At 37.0% G+C, this 9,176-nt stretch overlaps 1 pseudogene; it reads left to right on the forward strand.

The window, feature by feature from the left end:
- The first annotated feature begins 6,862 nt into the window (after positions 1 to 6,862).
- Positions 6,863 to 7,377, forward strand: LOC114894332 (annotated as a pseudogene).
- Positions 7,378 to 9,176: the final 1,799 nt, after the last annotated feature.

A 9,176-nucleotide genomic window follows, 5' to 3' on the forward strand; every position in this document is an offset into this window, starting at 1 on the left:
ACCTTCTCTGACCATGCCATCTAAAGCATACTCCCTCCCATTACCATCTATCACGTCACCCTATTTCTTTATAGCCTTTATTACCAATAGTAGTTGTTTGTTATGTCTCTATTTTCTTTCAAATAAGCCCCTCGAGGGCATAGATTTTGCCTCTGTTGTTCACACCTATATCCCAATGCTTGGAACAGTCAGTGCCTGGAAAAGAGGTGCTCACAGTCAAGATCTGTTAAACAATCTGTCCAGTATATGGACAGGAGACCACTTGGAGCATCTTAGTATTACCATGGCCTGTGATTAAAGTCAGGGGGAAACTGCAACAAGCCAATCCAGGCAGGATTACTAATGGCCCAGACCTTTCGTGAGTGAAAGTTTGGGTCACCCCACCAGGTAAAGAGACTGAGTATGGAGATTAAGTTTGATATAAGGAGATGCATATGGGTGCCAAGTTGACAGGGGGTGGAGTTATGACAGCTAATTGTATGTGTCATCTTGGTTGGGCCACAGTGCCCAAATATTTGGTCAAACATTATTCTGGATGTTTCTGTAAGGGTGTTTTTGGATGAGATTTACATTCAAATCAGTGGACTTGGAGTAAAGCAGATTACCCTCCATAATGTGGGTGGACCTCATCCAATCAGTTGAAGGCTTGAATAGAACGAAAGCCTCCCTCAAGCAGAGGGAATTCTGACAGCCGTCTGTCTTCAGACTTCACTGAAACACCAGCTCTTCCTGGTTCATCAGCAGACTGCCTTTGAACTTGAACTGTAATTCTTTCCTGAGCCTCCAGCCTGCCAGCCTCCCCCATCAGATTTTGGACCCACCAAGCCTCCACAGTCACATGGCCCAATCCCTTAAAATAATTCTCTTCCTATATGTACTGTATCTATCTATCTGTCTATCTATCCCAGGATATGTTATCTATATATATATATATCGTTATTCTAGAAAGAGATTTAGATACATCCTAGGAGAATATATATAATGAAGTGCAAAGGTAGCATACCACATGTTTTACCACCTTACTATTTTCATTTAACATTATCTTTTGGAGATCTGTTCATTTCAGTTCATGTACAGCTGCCCCTCCCCCCCTTTAAAAATTTGATAGTATTCCATTAAAAATATGTTCCACAAAACTATTTAAAAATAGTTTCTGCTGCCTTTTGAGATACACATGCCTCTAACTATTTATCAACAGATTAATAAGCCCTTCCCACATTTAAGCAAATACAGCCCTCAGCTCTCTTGTTCTTGATATGATAAAGACTACTTAGAAACGTTAAAAAAAAAAAAGGAAAAGTAAGATGGAGGTCTTGGGTTTTTTAGCTGATTGATTCTATAATGCTTATAGATTTGAGTCATGGTTGACCACAATATGGTTCAGCAAGACAGAATGTACTCCTTCGCTTATGTGAATGATCTGTTTTCCTTGATTTTGGATCCTATGGAAAATGGCTTAAGTTACGTGGTTCCTGGATTGCTTCTCACTTGGGAACTTGGCAATTTGATGAGCCCTTCTGCTGTCACTAATCTGATTATCTCCCAGAGTCTATCCCTGAGGCGTTCCCCTGGGTTGCTTCATTCTTAGGCAGCCTTTATCTACTGCTGCAGAGATCGCCTTTGCCAGAAAACCAGAGAAGAGAGAGCGTCACTTTCCTGAAAGCTAGAGAAGTCCTAGAAAGGAATTACGGACAATCCTCACGCATTTGTTGAGGCCAGGGCAATGGCAGAGCTCACATGCCTATTCTTGGAGCCAAGGGATAGGGTCATCAATGGCTGAACTCTGTGGACTAATAATGTAGGGAGGTGTGGTTCCCCCAAAAGAAGCTAGGTAGACAAAAACCACACATCCTCTACTAGTTTTACAAAAGTGTGTACTCTTTCTCTCTTCTGATAGGGACCTCTGTTTTCACTGGCAGACATTAGTCATAGCCACGTCTATGAGTTTAGCACAGACCTCTAGCTGTTAATGGTTTCTTAAAGTCTTGCATTCTGCAAAAACCAACAAAAAAAATAATTTCCTCTGTGGGGTGAAGTAGGAAAAAAGGGGGAGAGGGTCAAGTTTTAGCTCCTTTTCTCTTCAATGTATATATTAAATGGTTTGATATTAGTTTTTGATGAACTGATATGTGTCCTATCATATAGCAAGTAGAAAATTTAATTCTCCTTCTCTATGATAGTGATGTGATTTTACTATTACAAACCAGGCAAGTCTCATTAAGAAAGATTTGTTTCTTTTATATAACTGCTGCAAGAAAATGTTGCAACTGACAAGGGCTTAATCTCCAAAATATACAAACAGCTCATACAACTCAACAACAAAAAATCAAACAACCCAATCAAAAATGGGCAGAAGACTTTAATAGACATTTCTCCAAAGAAGACATACGGGTGGCCAGTAGGTACATGAGAAGATGCTCAACATCACTAATTATTAGAGAAATGCAAATCAAAACTACAATGGGATACCACCTCACACCGGTCAGAGTGGCCATCATTAAAAAGTCTACAAATAACAAATGCTGGAGAGGGTGTGGAGAAAAGGGAACTCTCCTACACTGTTGGTGGGAATGTAACTTGGTGTGGCCACTATGGAGAATAGTATGTAGGTTCCTCAGAAAACTAAAAATAGAATTACCATATGTTCCAGCAGTTCCACTCTTGGGCATATACCTGGACAAAACTATAATTCAGAAAGAAACATGCACCCCTATGTTCAAGCAGCACTATTCACAATAGGCAAAACATGGAAACAACCTAAATGTCCATTGACAGATGAATGGATAAAGAAGATGTGGTACATATATACAATGGAATACTACTCAGCCATAAAAAAGAACAAAAAATGCCGTTTACAGCAATATGGATGCAACTAGAGAGTATCATACTAAGTGAAGTAAGTAAGATAGAGAAAGACAAATACTATATGATATCACTTATATGTGGAATCTAAAATATGGTACAAATGAACTTACCTACAAAACAGAAACAGAGTCACAGACATAAAGATCAGACTTGTGGTTGCCAAGGGGCAGGGGGAGGGAAAGGGAAGGACTGAGAATTTGGGGTTTGTAGATGCAAACATTTAGAATGGATAAACAGTCCTACTGTATAGCACAGGGAACTATATAATTGCTGCAAGAAATAATGGCTCAATGTTATATAAAGTCAAAATTCCTGTCTTAGTCACACATTATTAAAATTTGAAATGAGAGGACAATTTGAACATGAAAATAAATAATTATAGCAATGGGTTATAGCCCATTGAATAAATAAGAATCCATGAATTCATGTTGACACGAATAAATAATTACATAAAAGAGGTAGAAAGGAAAGTTCTTAGAGTAAAATGTCAGCTAATAAATATAGAGAAAGAATGATGGGGTTAGAAAACCTCCATTTAGCAACCATCATAATTATAACTGAATCATCATTAATCATCAAAGTATTTTCCTATAAATTACTAATTAATTATAAAGGTAAAAATAGTAACTTCACAGTGGAGACACCTGAAAGACTCCACCTTAATCATTAACCAAAGTTGTTAGCCAAAATGGGACAAACAGACATCATGCACATCACCTATCAATGCCTTGAGGAGAATACAACATTATGCCAGTGATTTTTCTGCCAAAAAGTGAATAACCTGAATCTAATCATGAGAAAAAGTCGGAGAAACCCAAAGTGAAGGACATCTTTTAGAATGACCGTCTTATACTTTACAAAAACGTCAAGATTATGAAAGACAAATTGAAATGGAAGAACTATTCCAGATTAAAGAAGGCTAAAGAGACATGGCACTTAAGTGATCCTGGGTTAGATTTGGGATCAGGAAAAACAATAGCTATAAGGGGCATTTTGGGGACAATTGAGAATTGAATAAAGGCTATAGATTAAATAATAGGATTTTATCAATGTTAATTTTCCTGATTTTGATAATTTTGCTTTGGGTTTTCTCAGAGAATATTCTTAGGAAATACACACTGAAATATGTCGGCATCAAGAACCATGATATTTGCAAGTTAAATTCTTTAGGAAGAAAGTGAGATAGAGAGGGTGCAAATGATAAAATGGGGCAAATCTACAAGTTCAAGAAGCTCAAAAAACTCCACGTAAGATAAAGTCATAGGGCTTCCCTGGTGGCGCAGTGGTTGAGAGTCCGCCTGCCAATGCAGGGGACACGGGTTCGTGCCCCGGTCTGGGAAGATCCCACATGCCGCGGAGCGGCTGGGCCCGTGAGCCATGGCCGCTGAGCCTGCGCGTCTGGAGCCTGTGCTCCGCAACGGGAGAGCCCACAGCAGTGAAAGGCCCGTGTACCGAAAAAAAAAAAAAAAAGTCATAGAGACCCACAGCAAAACACATTGTAATCAAACTGTAGAAAGCCAAAGAAAAAGAATCTTGAAAGCAGCAAGAGAGAACCAATTCGTCACATACTATGGAAGCCAGAAGGGAGTCAGATGTCATATTTAAAGTGTTGAAATAAAAACCTGTCAACCAAGAATTCTGTATCTGGCAAAACTATTCAAGAATGAAGGAGAAATTAAGACATCGTTACTAGTAGACCTGCTTTGTGAGAAATGCTAAAAGGACTTCTTTGGCCTGAAGAAAAACAGACACCAGAAGAAGCCACATGGAGAAATAAGAACACCAGTAAAGATAAATACCTAGGTAAACGTAAAAGCATTATTGTACTAAAGGTTTATAACTCCTCTCTTTTCCCCTATGTGATTTAAAAGACATATATGCATAAAACATTAATTATAAACCTGTGCTGATAGGCACACAATTTATAGAGATGAAATCTGTGACAATAACAGGATAAAATGAGAGGGACATAGTTGTATTGGAAGCAGAGTATATACTATTTTAAATAAGTTGGTATTATTCAAACTAAGTTGTTATGAGTTCAAAATGTCAATTGTAATCCCAAAGGTAACCACTAAGAAAATAACGAAAAAAATGTACAGAAAATGAAAATGGTAGGCTACAGAAAAACAATTAAATACCAAAATATGAGGTAATGGAAGAATTGATAAAAAAATATATAAGCTATATAGAAAACAAGAAGCAAAATGGCAGAAGTAAGTCATTATTTAGCAGCAATTACTTTATTTTGTTTGTTTGTTTGCTTTTTAATATAGTCAATCGTAGCAATTACTTTAAATGTAAATAGATTACACTCTCCAATTTAAAGATTGGCAGAACCTATTTCCCAAAAAGTTCCATCTATCTGCTCTCTATAAGAAATTCACCTTAGATACAAAAACACAAAGAGGCTGGAAGTAAAAGGATGGAAAAATATATTCCATGAAAACAGTAACCAAAGGAGAGTTGGGGTGGCTATATTGTTAGACAGAATAGATTTTACATTAAAAAAAAAGGTTGGACTTCCCAGGTGGCTCAGTGGTTAAGAATCCGCCTGCCAATGCAGGGGACATGGGTTCGAGCCCTGGTCCGGGAAGATCCCCCATGCCACGGAGCAACTAAGCCCGCGCGCCTACAGCCCGTGCTCCGCAACAAGAGAAGCCACCACAATGAGAAGCCTGCACACCGCAACAAAGAGTAGCCCCCGCTCACCGCAACTAGAGAAAGCCCATGAGCAGCAATGAAGACCCAGTGCAGCCAAAAATTTAAAAATTAATAAGTAAATAATTTTTTAAAAAGTTATAAGAGACAAGAAAGACATTATAGATTGAAAAAGATTTAATCCAACAAGATGATGTAACAATTATATGCATATATACACCTAATAACCAAGCACCAAATATATATGAAACTCAAAAAAAAGGCAGATTTAAGGGAGATAACAACAGTTTTACAATCAGAGTTGGAGACTTCACTATCCCGCTTTCAATAACGGATAGAACAACCAGAGACGAGATCAGTAAGGAAAGAGAGTACTTGAATGACACTATAATCCAATGAGACCTAACAGACATATATAGAATACTTCACCCAACAATAGTGGATACACACAGAACATTGTCCAGAATAGAACATATGTTGGGCCACAAAGAAAAGCCTTTAGTAAATTTTGAAAGGTTGAGATCATACAAAGTATCTTTTCTAATCACAATGGAATGAAACTAGAATCAGTAACAGAGGGAAACTCACAAAAATGTAGAAATTAAAAAACATGCTCTCAACCGATGGTCAAAGAAGAAATCACAAGGGAAATTAAAAAATACTTTGAGACAAATGAAAATGAAAACACAACGTACAAAACCTTTGGAATGATGTGAAAGCAGTGCTCAGAAGGAAATTTGTAGCCATAAACATCTACATTAAAAAAGAAGGATCTCAAATCAATAACGTAACTGTACACCTTAAAGGAACTAGAAAAATGAAGAGCAAATTGAACCAAGCTAGCAGAAGGTGGAAAGTAAAGATTAGAGTAGAGAAAATGGAATAGAGAATAGGAAAACAAGAGAATATAGAAAATCAATAAAACCAAAACTTGGTTTTTTTAAAGATCATCAAAATTGACAAGTCTTTAGCTAGATTGACTAAGAAAAAGAGAAAACAAATTGCTAAAATCAGAAATAAAAGAGGGGACATTACTACTGACTTTACATAAGTGAAAAGGATTATGAGAATTCTATGAATATATGTGCACCAACAAATTGAATAACTAAATGTAATGAACTAATTCCTAGACACATAAATCCTACCAAGTCTGAATCACAAAGAAATAGAAAATCTGAATATACTTATAACTAGTAAGGAGATTGAATCAGTAGTCAGAAGTTTCCCAACAAGTAAAAGCCCTGGACTTTATGGCTTTGCTGGTGAATTCTACCAAATGCTTAAACAACAAATAATCCTTCTCAAATTCTTCAGAAAGAAATTGAAAGTGGAGAGAATGCTTTCTAACTTATTCAGTGAGGCCAGCATTGCCCTAATACTGAGCCAGATAAAGACACTACAAGGAAACTACAGACCAGTACTCCTTAAGAACATTAATATAAAAATCCTCCCTTTCCAACCCGGGACGGGCAAGGTGGCTCCGGCAAGGAAGGGCGGTGAGAAGAAGAAGGGCCGGTCCGCCGTCAACAAGGTGGTGACCAGAGAATACACCAACAACATTCACAAGCGCATCCATGGAGTGGGTTTCAAGAAGCGTGCCCCTCAGGCACTCAGAGAAATCCGGAAGTTTGCCGTGAAGAAGATGGGAACTCCATATGTATGCATTGACACCAGGATCAACAAAGCTGTCTGGGCCAAAGGAATAAGGAATGTCCTATACATATCCATGTGCGGTTGTCTAGAAAACGTAATGAAGATGAAGATTCACCAAACAAGCTCTATATGTTGGTTACCTATGTATCTGTCACCACTTTCAAAAATCTACAGACAGTTAATGTGGATGAGAACTAACTGTGCTTGTTCAATAAAGTTACAGAACCACCAAAAAAAAAAATTCCTCAACAAAATACTAACGAAGAATTCAGCAGCATATTAAAAAGGTTACATGCTGTGACCAAGTGGGATATATTCCCGGAATATACAATTATGGTTCAACATATGAAAATTGATCAAATGTTATTCACTATATTGAAAAAACTACCCAATCTTCTCAATTGATAACAGAAAAAGCTTGTGACACAATTTAATACCCTTTCATGATAAAAACACTCCAAAAAACTAGGAATATAGATATAAGAAAGCTACATATAAAAAACCCATAGCTAACATTGTACTCAGCAGTGAAAGATTAAAAGCTTATCTGCTAAAATAAGAAAGAAGACAAGGATGACTGTTTTTGCCAATTCTATTCAATATAGTATTGGAAGTTCTAGTTAGAGCAACTAGGCGAGAAAAGGAAAAGCCATCCAAACTGCAAAGGAAGGAGTAAAATTATCTGTTTGAAGCTGATATGATCTTATATGTAGAAAACCCTAAGGATTCCCCCCCACCACACACACACACACAACCTGTTAGAAGCAATAGATGAATTGAGCAATGTAGTAGTACAGAATCAACACAGAAATCAGTTGCATTTCTAATAATGAACAAGCCAAAGAGGAAATTAGGAAAAGAGTTCTACCTACAATATCATCAAAAAGAATAAAATACTTAGGAATTAATTAAGGAGGTGAAAGACTTGTACACTGAAAACAGCAAAACCATTGCTGAAAGAAATGAAAGAAGATGTAAATAAATGGAAAGACATCTCATGTAAATTGGTTTGTTGTTGAATTTTAGGAGTTCTCTATATATTCTGGATAACAATCCCTTATCACAGATAGGTGATCTGCAAATATTTTTTTCCTATTCTGTGAGTTGCCTTTATACTCTGTTGATTGTTGCCTTGGATGCACAAAAGTTTTTAATTTTGGTAAGTCCAATATGTCTATTTTTTTCTTTTATTACCTGTGCCTTTGGTGTCATATCTAATAAATTATTGCCAAATCCAATGTTATGAAGCTTTTCTCCTCCGTGCTTCCTTCTAAATTTTACCTCTTACATTTAGGTCTTTCATCCATTCTGAGTTAATTTTTTTACACGGTGTTGGGTAAGGGTCCAACTTCACTCCTTTGCATGTAAATTGTATATTATGTATATTTTACAATTAAAAATAAAGTTAAAAAATTAATACCCTTTGATTAGAAAAACACCCAGTAAACCAGGAATAGCAGGGAACTTCCTCAACATGATAAAGACCATGTATGAAAAACCCACTGGTAACATCATATCATGGTGAAAGACTGAAAGTTTTTTTCGCTAAGATTGGGAACAAGACAAGGATGTGTAGTTTAAGCACTTCTATTAGTATGTTTTCATTTCTCTCTGGTAGATTCATCTTACCTAACTTTTCTGCAGAATTTGACTCATCTGATCAATCCCTTGGCTTTCCCTCTCTCCTTAGCCTCCACATTACTCCTCTTTTTTAGTTTTCCTCTTTTTTTTTTCTCTTTGATGGCTCTTTTTCTTTTGACACACTCCAGGATTTACTCTTAGCCCTCTTTTATCTTCACTTTTTCCAATGGGACTGATTTTTATAAGTTAATATGCAAAACAACACATAAATTGAAATAAAGAATAATACAGTGAGTAGCCATATACCTATCACCCAGCTCAAGAACTAAAACATTGCCTGCTCAGTTGACTGTACCTTTGGTGCCCCTTTCCAATATCCTTCACTGCCACCCCTCCTCCCAGAGGGAAGTGTGGTA

The sequence above is a fragment of the Monodon monoceros genome, unplaced genomic scaffold, assembly GCF_005190385.1.
Source record: "Monodon monoceros isolate NGI ecotype Baffin Bay Population unplaced genomic scaffold, NGI_Narwhal_1 Super_Scaffold_13, whole genome shotgun sequence".
NCBI lineage: Eukaryota > Metazoa > Chordata > Mammalia > Artiodactyla > Monodontidae > Monodon > Monodon monoceros.